The sequence below is a fragment of the Arvicola amphibius genome, chromosome 4 (assembly GCF_903992535.2).
Source record: "Arvicola amphibius chromosome 4, mArvAmp1.2, whole genome shotgun sequence".
Classification (NCBI taxonomy): Eukaryota; Metazoa; Chordata; class Mammalia; order Rodentia; family Cricetidae; genus Arvicola; species Arvicola amphibius.
In genome coordinates this window covers 96,772,094-96,784,353 of record NC_052050.1, presented here as the reverse complement: position 1 = coordinate 96,784,353, position 12,260 = coordinate 96,772,094, and the positions used below count along the sequence as shown (strand labels likewise).

At 49.0% G+C, this 12,260-nt stretch overlaps 1 protein-coding gene across 1 annotated transcript in view; it reads right to left on the bottom strand.

The window, feature by feature from the left end:
- The window catches only part of Abat (4-aminobutyrate aminotransferase), a 90,181-nt gene extending 78,568 nt beyond the window's left edge, over nt 1-11,613 (bottom strand). The window contains 1 exon segment of the mRNA XM_038325147.1: nt 11,469-11,613. The gene's annotated coding sequence lies outside the window, so the exon portion shown is untranslated.
- Between the last annotated feature and the right edge of the window lie 647 nt (nt 11,614-12,260).

Here is a 12,260-nt window from a genome sequence, read left to right as displayed (position 1 = left end):
GAACCTGGGCTCAATGGTGGGAGAGGAGAAGTTGCCACTTGCTGCCCAGCTTCTTCAAATGCTACTGAAATTACATCATTGCCTGGCTCAGAACCCCTGCTGTGGTCCCCATTGATCTCTGGGTCCAGTTCAAAGGACCTGCTCCTCCCTGCATTTTCTGCCTCTGCCCCATGAAGCTCCCCCCATTCTGGAAACCTTGGTTTTATAAGGAGAAATTGTTCATCAATGGGAACTGCACCGCATTTACATAAACACCAGTCTTGTTCATTGCATTCGAGCCAGCTTTTTTCCTTTTTTTAAAACTTGTAAGTTGCAGGAAACTGATAGATAAGCAAGTTCTGCTTCATCAGACCATTTCTGCTCCACTTGTGATTCATGCCATCCTTTCTTTCTGCATCTGCGGCCGGGCTGCATTTGGCTTTTCCTTTGAACTTGTAACATCTGCTTAATAAACCCAGTAATGAATATTTGTTTTTCCATTTCACAAGAGCCGTGCCTTCTCACCCTTCCCCCACTAAGGACTTATTTTCTGCACACACACACACACACACACACACACACACACACACGTTGAGAATGCGTGTGTAACATATGCGTGTGGGAACAAAGGTCAACTCTGAGTGGCAACACATAGGAGATCCACTCTCTTACAGCTACTTGGGACTTGCAGGCTGGGCGAGCACCAGGGATTGGGCTCCACCTCCCCAGCGCACCACCATGCTTTGCTTTTGGTTTTTGATACAGGGTTTCTCTGTATAGTGCTGGTTGTTCTGGAACTAAATCTGTAGATCAGGCAGGCCTTGAATTTAGAGATCTGCTTGCTTCTGCTTCCCAAGTGCTGGGATTAAAGGCGTGCAGCACTAATGCCTGGCTTCATGCCTGACTATCTCTAGTGTAGGGGGGTCAGAGGTGTCAGATCTTGCCTTCCAAGGTTAGGCACAGGGTCTCTTTTTATCTGCTCTTTGTTTTTGACATGCTCACCAGGCTAGCTGGCTAGTGGGCTTCTGGGACTTCCCTGACTCCATCTCCCATCTCCTCAATGGCGCACTGGGATTACAAAGGCTTGTGTCATGCATCTGACTTTTACATGGGTTCTAGGTATTTGAACTCAGGTCCTCACCTTGCCTGGACAGTGCTTTTATCCACTGAGCTATATCCTCAATCTAAAGCACAGTGGATCCCAGCTTGGCAAAGGACATATGCTCAGCATGTCTAATGAGGGTGTTGGCAGAAGGCAATGGGAATTCTGGGAGTTGATAGACTGCTGAGGTCGGGACTGGTCAGGGTTTGCAGAGGACAAAGAAGCTGCTTTGAGAATGGTTTATCACCTGGTGATTCTGTTAAAGCGCGGATTCTGGTGGGTGAGCCTGTCACTCTGTTTTACAAAGCTTTCGAGGGGGTGCCTGTGTTAAAGGGGTGAGGACTACCATGCTCAGGAGTGAAAGCAGCATACTGTATCGGGAAGAGTGCAGCACGAGTGCAGCCTAGGAACATGTCCGGATCTTACAAAGTGCAGTCGGTTAATCGTTTATTCATTCACGGAGTACATACATCATATAACACATTCATCCACTCATTCAGAGTGCATACATCATACAATGCATTCATCCACTCATTCAGAGTGCATACATCATACAACACATTCATCCACTCATTCAGAGTGCATACATCATACAACACATTCATCCACTCATTCACAGAGTGCATACATCATACAATGCATTCATCCACTCATTCATGGAGTGCAAACATCATACAACACATTTATCCACTCATTCAGAGTGCATACATCATACAACACATTTATCCACTCATTCAGAGTGCATACATCATACAACACATTCATCCACTCATTCACAGAGTGCATACATCATACAACACATTCATCCACTCATTCAGAGTGCATACATCATACAACAAATTCATCCATTCATTCACGGAGTGCATACATCATACAACACATTCATCCACTCATTCACGGAGTGCATACATCATACAACACATTCATCCACTCATTCACAGAGTGCATACATCATACAACACATTCATCCACTCATTCACAGAGTGCATACATCATACAACACATTCATCCACTCATTCACGGAGTGCAAACATCATACAATGCATTCATCCACTCATTCATGGAGTGCAAACATCATACAACGCATTCATCCACTCATTCATGGAGTGCAAACACCATACAATGCATTCATCCATTCATTCATGGAGAACATACATCATAGAACATATTCATTCATTCACAGAGAACATACATCAAGAACGCATTCATTCATTCATTCACACATCCATTCATCATCAGTCTGTCCAACCAAGAAAGGGGTTAAATCCATCCATGCAGCCATTCATTTACTGATCCACACATCCATGCATGCATACATGCATACATGCATTCATCCATCCATAAATCTACCCACCCACCCACCTGTCCAACATCCAACAAATAAGCCTCAAATACAGAAATTATAGCTATCTGTGTTTGTTTCAGCCATGTAGTTATTTCCTCTCCTGGAGCAAGGAGATGAAGGGAGACATAAGACTCAGGAGGTCAAGAGAACTTATGAGCCTATGAAAATTACAAGGGTCATAAGGACTTTACCCAAGGCTATAAAAGCAATAAGCAATCACCGGGGAGAGAAGATTCTGTGGCAAAGCTGCCTGCATGTTGGGCAGGGAGCTCCTGGGTGCAGTTTCTGTGAGCTGTCCCCCATGCTGGGGTGGGGCTTTTGAGCGCTCCAGCTGCTTTGGAGCCACCTGCCCCCACGTAAACTGGTAAACTCAGTTCGCCAAGGCTGACTTGGGTGGAGTGCTTTCTTTGGCCTGTTGCTGGGGGTTCGAGCACGTGTTTATTGTTTCCAAGGGACAGTTACGCAACCCCTCTAAACCAGTGATTCTCAACCAGGAGCAGTGTTGCTCCCCACAGAACATTCAGCGATGCAGACTTTTTGGTTGTCACAACTTGTGTGGAGGTGTGCTACTGACGCCTCAGCCAATAGGCCAGTGGTGGTGCTGCAATAGGCGGGTGGCTGGCCAAGCCTAAGAAGCCAGAAGTGCTGAGGCTGTGGAAGTGCTTTAGACAGTGGGTTCCTCACGGGCAGGAACTGTACTGAAGTCACCTTGCGCTCCAAGGTCACGGACAAGTTTAAATGGACTGGGAAATAGTGACACAGATCACAATTTCATGGGCCAGCAAAATGGCTCAGTGGGTAAAGATGCTTGATGCCAAGCTTGACAGCCTGAGTTCAATCCCTGGAACACAGACAGAGGAGAGAACTAACTCCAAAAAGATTTCTTCTGATCTCCACATTAGCACTGTGGCATGCTCATGTCTACACACACATACACACACACACACACACATACATGTGCACTCATGCACACATACAGCAATCAGTCAACCAACCAACTTCAATTACTCACAACTTCAATATAAAAAGACAATCCCCATTCAAAGGCAGGCATAGGGGATGAGGAACATCCAGATCACCCAATATGACACCTGCCACCAAGCCTGACGACCTGAGTTTGTTCCCCAGAACCCAAATGGGGGAAGGAGAGAACCAATTACTGAAAACTGTCGTCTAACCTCCACAACCGCATCACAGATCACGGGTTCTCCCTAATAAGGAAATGGAATAAAATTTGTTCTTTTTGTTTTGCTGAGACTTTGGTTTAATGAGACTACTCACAAAGTAGCCAAGGCTGGCTTGGATTTCTCTATTAGATCAGGCTAGTCTTGGACTCAGATCCACCTGCCTCTTCCTCCTGAGCACTGGGATTAAAGGTGTGTGCCAACATACCAAGCCTGTATTTTTTTTTTTTAAAATGGAAAAAGGGCTGGAAGAGACACAAAGGAGCAGCAAGACCCTGAGTGGATACTCATGTCACAGTGTGAGTGGCTACTGAAATAGAGGTCAAAGCAACAATGTAGCCACATCATACTCCCTAGAAAGACTGCAAGGACAGGCTGAAGACAGTAACTGGCTCAGGATGCGTGGACACTGAAACCCTCACATTGCTGGTGAGAATGTAAACAGCGTTGCTGTGAGAAGGCTGATAGTTCCTCAGAAGGTTAAATGGGGGAGTCAGCACCACACCATCAGTGTGTGTGTGTGTGTGTGTGTGTGCGCGCGCGCGCGCGCGCGCATGCGTGTGCACACGTGCGTGCATGTACAAGCCTAAAGTGCATGTGTGTCTTTTTTGCCAGCTATTCCACCTCTGTCTCTGTCTCCAGAATCTGGGATTACAAGTGGCCAGCAAGTCTGCCTGGCTTTAATATAGGTTCTGGACATTCAAATTCCAGTCCTCATGCTTTCCAGAAAAGCCGTTTACCCACTAAGCCGCTCCCTGGTACATGCCTAACCCCTCCCCCTTTAAAGACAGGGTTTCTACAAAGTCCAGGGAGCCTTCAAACTCATTTATAACTGAGGCTGACTTTAAAGCCGGAGCTTCATGCATGCTAGGCAAGCACTATACCAAATGAGCCTCACTCACGGCTCAAACGCAGGTCTTTAAGCCATCACCTGCACATGTATGTTCATAGTAGGCAAGTCATACCTATTGACTGACAAACGGAGGAGTTAATCATGATCAACCTATATAATGGAATATTATTCTCTCCTAAAAAGGGAGGACGTACTGTTGTATGAAAACTCAAGGAGAAGCTAAAACACAACAGGTCACATAGTATGTGGGTCCACTGACATATATGGGATAGGGAAATTGTGGTAAGCTTGAATGTAATTGGCCCCCATAATCTCATAGGGAGTGGCACTATTAGGAGGTGTGGCTTTGTTGGTTGTTGGGCTTTGAGGTCTCAGATGCTCAGGATACTGCTCAGTGTCTCACTTGACTTCCTGTTGCCTGCAAGGTGTAGGACCCTCAGCTCTTCCTCCAGCACCATGGCTGCCTGCACGCTGCCATGCTCCCTGCCATGATAATAATGGTCTGAACCTCTGAACTGCAAGCTGCCACTTCAATAAAATGTTTTCCTTTCTAAGAGTTGCCATGTTCATGGTGTCTCTTCACAGCGATAGAAACCCTAACTAAGACACAAATCCAGAGACTGGGAGCCAAGGCTTGAGGACTGAACACTTAATCTTCCTGTAGGGTGATGAAGAGATCTTAAAACTAGATAGTGATGATGGGAGCACAGCACTGTGAATGTACGTAATGTCACAGAACTGTGTTCTTTGAGTGTCTTAAACATGTAATTTTATGTGATGTCCATTTTCTCACTGCCAAAACTGCATAGATTCAGGCTACACTCTAGCTGCTAGAGAGATGGTTCCCTGGTTAAGAGCACTTGCTGCTCTTACTGAGGACCTGCTTTGAAGTCTCAGCACCCACAGGACTACTCACAATGGTCCATCCAAGGCAACCATTGGTGCCTTCCTTTGATGTGCTCAGGCACCGGTATGCACATAGCATATACATATGTACATTCAGGCAAAAACACTCCTACACATAAAATACAAATAAATTTCCTAATGCAGAGAGTCATTCAATCAATGTTTCTTGCTGCTAGAAACTGGGCAGTGTGTTCGGGACGCGGGCACAAACAAGGCATCTGCAGGCCCCACCTGCTACAGCACTAACAAAGAGGAGAAAACCCAGTGACAGTGAAGGTATCAAAGGATGTGGGATGTGGGTGGAGGGAGAAACGGTTTGCTGACTTAGGGTAGAGCAGGGTTAAAGGAAAATGTCCCATAAAAGATGCCAGAGTCACCAACTGAGGCCGGAGGACTGTCCTAAGTTTGGGACTAGCCAAAGCTACAGCTTAAATGCAAGTCCAGCCTGGGCTGCATAGAGAGAACCAGGTTAGCCTGGACCAATAGTAAGGCTAAGGAGTGGGGGAAGGAAGTGAGGAGAGGAAAAGGAGAGGGGAGGAGAGGAGAAACAAGGAAAAGAAAATAAGATGGATCTTGAAACAGCTTTTGAAGGACAATCCGCCCTTGGAAAGTGGAATTACTGAAGGAATGTGTAATTAGAGGCCACTCTTTGAGCGTGTAGCGTGGAGTATTAGAGGAAGCCAGGCGAGTCAGGCACAGGAGGAGGGACTGGGAGCAGGGACTGGAGCCTGGCTCCCCTCTGTCCTCCCCTGACTTTCAGCTGAGAACCCTGTCAGGAATGGTGGTGCAGGGGGCTATCAATCCAGTCTGCTGAGCATTCTTGCAGGCCTCAGGCTCCCTAGTTGTCACTTATGAGGCTTTTGTCATCTGTCTCCAGCCAGGGGATGGCAAGCAGAGGGGAAAAGAGGTGAGAGCGGCTGTGGCCACATAAATCAAGTACCGGCGATTAACCAAGGGTTGGAACACAAGGTCCTCGTGAATCCTCACACTAACCCAGTCAGGTCGCTTATGCTGCTGCCCCAGCTCTCAATTCTACTGTTGTTTTCCCTTTTCTTTTTCCTTCCTTACCAACACCATGTGTAAGGATGGGGTAACCAGGCTCTGAGAGATCAGAGTGGCTGCCAAGAGAAGGCCAATTTCACACGCAGGAGTTGAAGAAACACATCCGCACACTCAGCCAGCACAGATGAAGTCTCTGATTTCTGTTTCTTAGTCCCACACGCTCAGAAGCTCTGAGTTTCTGCCATGGGCAACTTCAGGTTTGCATGAGGATCAGTCTCTGGGCTTTGTTTCCTCAAGCAAGAGAAGCTGCTGCGGCTCCTCCTCTCCCTTGAACACACGCAGTGTGTCCTTTTCCCCTGAACACACTCAGTGTGTCCCCTGCTCCCTGACACACACAGTGTGTCCCCTTCCCCCGACACACTCAGTGTGTCCCTTGCTCCGTGACACACACAGTGTTCCCCTTCCCCCTGACACACAGTGTGTCCCTTCCCCCGACACACATAGTGTGCCCCCTTTTGGGAATCACCTCCCTATCATTTTTCTTTCAATCACTCTGATGAGAAGCTAATGTGCTAACAAAGTGATTCATTTTCTTACTTTTTACTTTATTTTGTTTTGTTTTGTTTTCCAAGATAGAGTTGCTCTGTGTAGTCTTGGCTGTCCTGGAACTTGCTCTGTAGACCAGGCTGGCCTTGAACTCACAGAGATCTACTTGCCCCTGCCTCCTGAGTGCTGGGATTAAAGATGTGTGTCTCCACTGTTGGACAAATTTTTCCCATGATTCCTAAACACATTTATTTGTCTGTATTTGTCATAGTATTCTTGTGGAAGCCAGAGGACCACTTCTTAGGAGTCATTGCTCTCCGTCACCACGTGGGTCCTGGGGGTGGAAGTCAGGTCAGCTTGGTGACAAGCCCTTCCATCCACTGAGCCATCTCAATGGCCATTACTACTCATGTTCTTGTGTATTTGTGGTTGTATAATAGGACCACGCTCTCTGTAATGATCCAGTGATTCTGTTTCACTGAATTATATGCCTCTGAGATCTTTCCAGGCTTGGGGCCTAATCTACCTCATTCTTTTAAAAAGGCTATTCCTTTCTCCATCAGAACACACCAGAATGCCGACCCTTTCCACATTGTGATGACAAGTGGGCGTTCCTATGTCACCTGCATATATGTGGGGACATTGCTGGAGCAGATCCCAAGGTGCTAGACTGCTAGGTCTCCCTGGAGTTTAAATTGTACAAGAGGGTGCCTCATGTGCTTCTTAGGAAGCCTCTAGAATGAGATGGTCTCTAAAACTGTGGTCAAGGCTCAGCAAACAGGTGAAGGCCATTGCTGCAGAGACTGAAGACCGGACTTCCATCCCGGGACCCACCGATAGAAGGAAAGGACCAACCCTAAGGTAGTTGTCCTCTGACCTTGACATGCACACTGTGGTGTGTGCAGAGCCCCTCCCACATAAAGAACTGCAATACATTTCTAGCGCTTGCTCCTTGAGCATTTCTTTGGCCTCTGTGGGGGAAGGGGTGATGGTCTTACACGACACTTCATCTCCACGGTCTGTAAAATGGAAAGCCTGAGAGTGCTCTGTGAATGGCAAAGCTCTGCTGAAAGGAGAGCCTAAAATGTCACTGCTGTGTGGAGGTAGCTGAACCTTCCCCAACCTCCCATCAGGAAGACACCACAGTGAAGGACTGGTGCAATGGCGAGGCGGTCAGCTCAAACATCAGCCATGTCTGAAGTCACACGAGGCCACTCATTCTCAATAGGGGAGGAGGAGGAGGATTTTGTCCTCTACCAGACATCTGATTACCTGGAGGCATGTGCATGCACGCATGTGTGTATGTGTGTGTGGTGTATATGTGCACTTGTGTGTGTGTGTGTGTGTGTGGTTGTGCTCACTCATGCACACATGTGTATGTGTGGTTGTGCTCATTCGTGCACACATGTGTTGAGGTCCGGCATCTTACAGCTACTCACCTCATTCTCTGTGACAGGGTCTCTCGTTGAACCTGGAACCCATCTTTTTTCACCAAGACTAGCTGACTAGGGATTTACCTGTCTCCATCCCCTAGCTGTCTAGCCTGGCTTTTATGTGGGTTCTAGGGATTCAACTCATGCTTACATATCAGACATTATACCCACTAAGCCACCTCCCTATCATACCAGGAGACATTTTCCATTAACTGAGGTAGTGTTAGTTACTGGCTTCTAGTGTACAAAGCACAACAAAGGAGATAAAACTCACAGCTGAGAATCACTCAATTTAAAATGCCAGTGGTGCTGAGAATCGGAAACCTGGATCCGGGTGGTCCCTTACCTGATGCCCACCCCCACAGGCTAAGGATGAAGAACGGAGGCTCAGAGAAGTCAATAATATGCTCATGCTCCCCCAGAAGTAGCCAATGAACGGCTACCCTAGGTTCTGACTGGCTTTAAGGTCTGTGGTCTGTTCCATACGCTGCTCCATTTCCCTAAATGCTCATTCATCTCCAATGGCCCCCGTTTGTCTGTTGCCTTTGTCCTGTCTGCAACGGAGGTTCCTAGGCACATCTAGAGGCATCGCCACCACGTTCTATCAGTTTGAGTTGACTTTGCAGTCGAAATTGTGACCACTGTTTCTACTTACTAGATGTGCTATTTCCTTTGAGGATTAACATATTTCACCCAAAGGATAAATAACAGAGAGAAGGGCTTTCCCAAAGGTCAATGGACATAGCTCAGCCAGTTAGCTGGCCCAGCATGGACCAAACCCAGTCAGCACTGCAAGGAAACTTGGTAAGACCCTAGCATTCAGGTGGAGGCAGAGGGATCAGGAGTTCAAGGTCATCTTCTATGATGCAGGAAGGTGGAGGCTAGCCTGTCCTATATGAGACTATCAAGGAAGGAAGGAAGGAAAAAAGGAAGGAAGGAAGGAAGGGAGGGAGGGAAGAAAGGAAAAAAAAGAAGAAAAAAGGAAAAACTTCCCAAGATTATACACCAAGTAGCAGGTAGAAGCCAACACTCTCACCTCTGCCCTTTCACCTTGAATTCTGCTCTTGGCTCTCCCTTGAAGCCAGATAGCTACCCTCAAGCTGAGGGAAGAATAGAGAGCTGCTACCTCAGACTCCCATCTACCACTGCTCACCTCTCTGAAGGGTCTCGGAGAACCACCCATGTGCCAGGAAAGGGTGTAGGACTCCGAGTAGGGCCAAGCCATTACTGCAGAGGATGGGAACCAGAGAGAATGAGCAGGGACAGCGAGGAAAGGGGTGGAACTTCCTCAGGCACCCTTCCTGAGGGTGCAGCTGAGGTCTGCACAGTGGCCTTGGCTCCAGCATATTGTAACTGATAATATCCTCCTGCTGAGTTGGTCTTGATTTCAGCACGCTAAGTTTGGCAGCAGGTGCAAGGCACAAATCCGCAAGACCCCAGGAACGGCCTCCATCAGGAGCCCACGGAGTGGTGACAGGCGTTCTACAAGCTCTGCTCCTTCTGAGGTGACTTTCTCATTGTTCCTGCTTCCCACGATGAGTGGGGACATGGGGACTGTACGCATGAAGACTGGAGCTAGTGCTGGGGAGCCCCAGGGACCCTGTGGGAGCTTTGCTGGTTTTGTCAGTGACCGGCTGGGTGACCTTGAGCAAGTCCCGTTCTCTCTGTGTGCCTCAGTTTATTCAACTACCGAACAAACAGTCAGTCTTAATCCAGGTACTCTTTCACATTTTATGACTGCAGCCAGGGCCATTTGTCCCTCTCAGAGTTGACCCCTGGCCTCCTGGAAACACATTTCTCCCCATTCTGTATCACCGTGCCCAGAACCAGTAACAAGTCAATTCATTGCTTTACTATCTCCTGATCTGCCCCCACCAAACTAGGTTATTGTGAGGGAGCCATACAGCTAAGACAACACTGTCTCCAGACCAATGGACAAGCCCAGAAGCATCCTTTTCTTGGCCTAAGGCCCAGGGAATTCCATCGGGTAACAGCCACTGGAGTTGATGGGGCAGCCCAGGAAGTAAACAGGGGACCCTTGGATGGATCTATGGTCCTTCTCTATGTTGATTCCCCTTTGTCCAGGAGTGGAGAGACCTGCCTCTGGAGGGTAGCCCTGAGTAACAGCCCTTTCTGTTTGGGCTGATGGAGATGGTGGTGGTAGGGTGCCTGCTGGGTCTGCAGAGTGAGGGCAGCTGTGTTCTTACGAGTTTGAGGGTTCCTGAAAGGAGCTCTAGGCCTGGGATAGTTTCAATGGCCTCAATTTTATGAACCCTCTTCTGGCCTTTAGTCATTGGGTTGAGGAAGGTTGAAGGGATGGATGATCAGGAGGGACCAGGAGGTGTGGGAGTGGAGTTGGAGTGGGGTGGGAAAGGATGGGGGGTAGCAGTGTTACTAGGGTGGGATTTAGGAGAGAAGATGAAGGAGGATGGATCACTTGGCCAGGAATGTGTAAAATGCCTGTTTGGGGTGTAAGTCTCTCCCCTTCCACTGAAAGGAGGCCCCTAAAAGCTTTTTTTGTGGATGGGGACATGTGGCCTCTCCTCCGGGTGGGGAAGGGTCTTCATAGGGATAGAAGAGAATTCATTTGTCTTTAGAAATCATAACCTAGCTCCTAAGGTAGGCATGCAGGTGATTTGGCCCGGGATGTCCTTGTTGAAGGGAGGGTCTATTCTCCAGGACTTTCACAGCCGGGGAGGGAGAGGACCCTTCAATACGAGCTATGACCTCAACATCCCAAGGAGACAGGAATGGGAGAGAAGCAAGAGACCCTAACTTAGTTTCTTATTAATGGGAGGAGATGGTAGAAGATCTAGATATCTGGGGAGGCAGGACTCCACTTGAGGGAGCAGCATTCTATTCCAAGGGTTAAACAGGGGAGGGATTTTCTCCTCCAGTCAGCGACCAGGACGAACGGCCCCATTTCTGAAGGTTATACGAAGCTTTCTTGCTTCCTGGGGCCTGGGGAGTGGGAGACCCTTTTCCTTCAGAGCAGGAGCCCGCGTCCTGGTCGGATGGAGGGCCCAGATTCTAGAAGAAAATGCCGGAGTCTGGCTTCCCGAGTGCAGGGCTTCCCTTGGAAGGGTCGGCCTCGCGCGTCCGGACGCGTCACTCTTACCTCCAGGCCCCGGCCGCGATCTACAGGCTGCGATCCGCGGGTCCGACTAGCGCGATCACCTTCCGATGCTCCGGGTTGCTCTAGGCGTCTGCTCGGTTTCCCCCAGCGACTCGCCAGGCTCCCAAGCTCCGCCGAGGCGCCCCGGCCAATCAGCACCGCCGCCTCCAGTCCTTGCTTGCGCCACAACCAATGGGAGCGCCCGCCATGGGCCACCGCCCCCGGGGGGGAGGGAGAAGGCGGGGAGGGGGCAGAGTCCGACCTCCGCGGGTAGGATGCGCCTGGGGGTCTCGGAGGAGGGCTGCGAGGGCCGGAGCCAGGGGCTGGGGGAGAGGCAGCCGTAGGGTTCCCCCGGCAAGTCTGATGGAGGTTAGGGGTAGTTTCCTTACAGGCGGGGGCGGCTTTGCAGACTAATTTAACGTGAATCTTCATTGTACCCCCACCTCACATTTCTGTTTTAAGATCCTGGGGGCTGCTGGTGAATGTAGCTGCCCCACCCCCTCCTCCCAGTGCTGCGCATCTGGTCTCTGGAACCTGAGAATCCGGGCCCTTGAAACAGAGGGAGGACTGAAGTACCTGTCGGCGGTGCCCTCAAGTCTTCTGTGCCACCTCTGGTCTATCAGTGGTGCACCGCAGGGCAATGAGACGAGCGCTAAACCCGGGAGTCAGACTCAGGGCAGGTCTCTTCCTGTCCCCTTCCTCATTTCCTTAATTTCTCTTTTATGTGTTCAGAAAATTGAAAATTCAGTGTGAAAACTAGTTAAAAGGGAGATGAGTGATAGTCCCATACCTTTT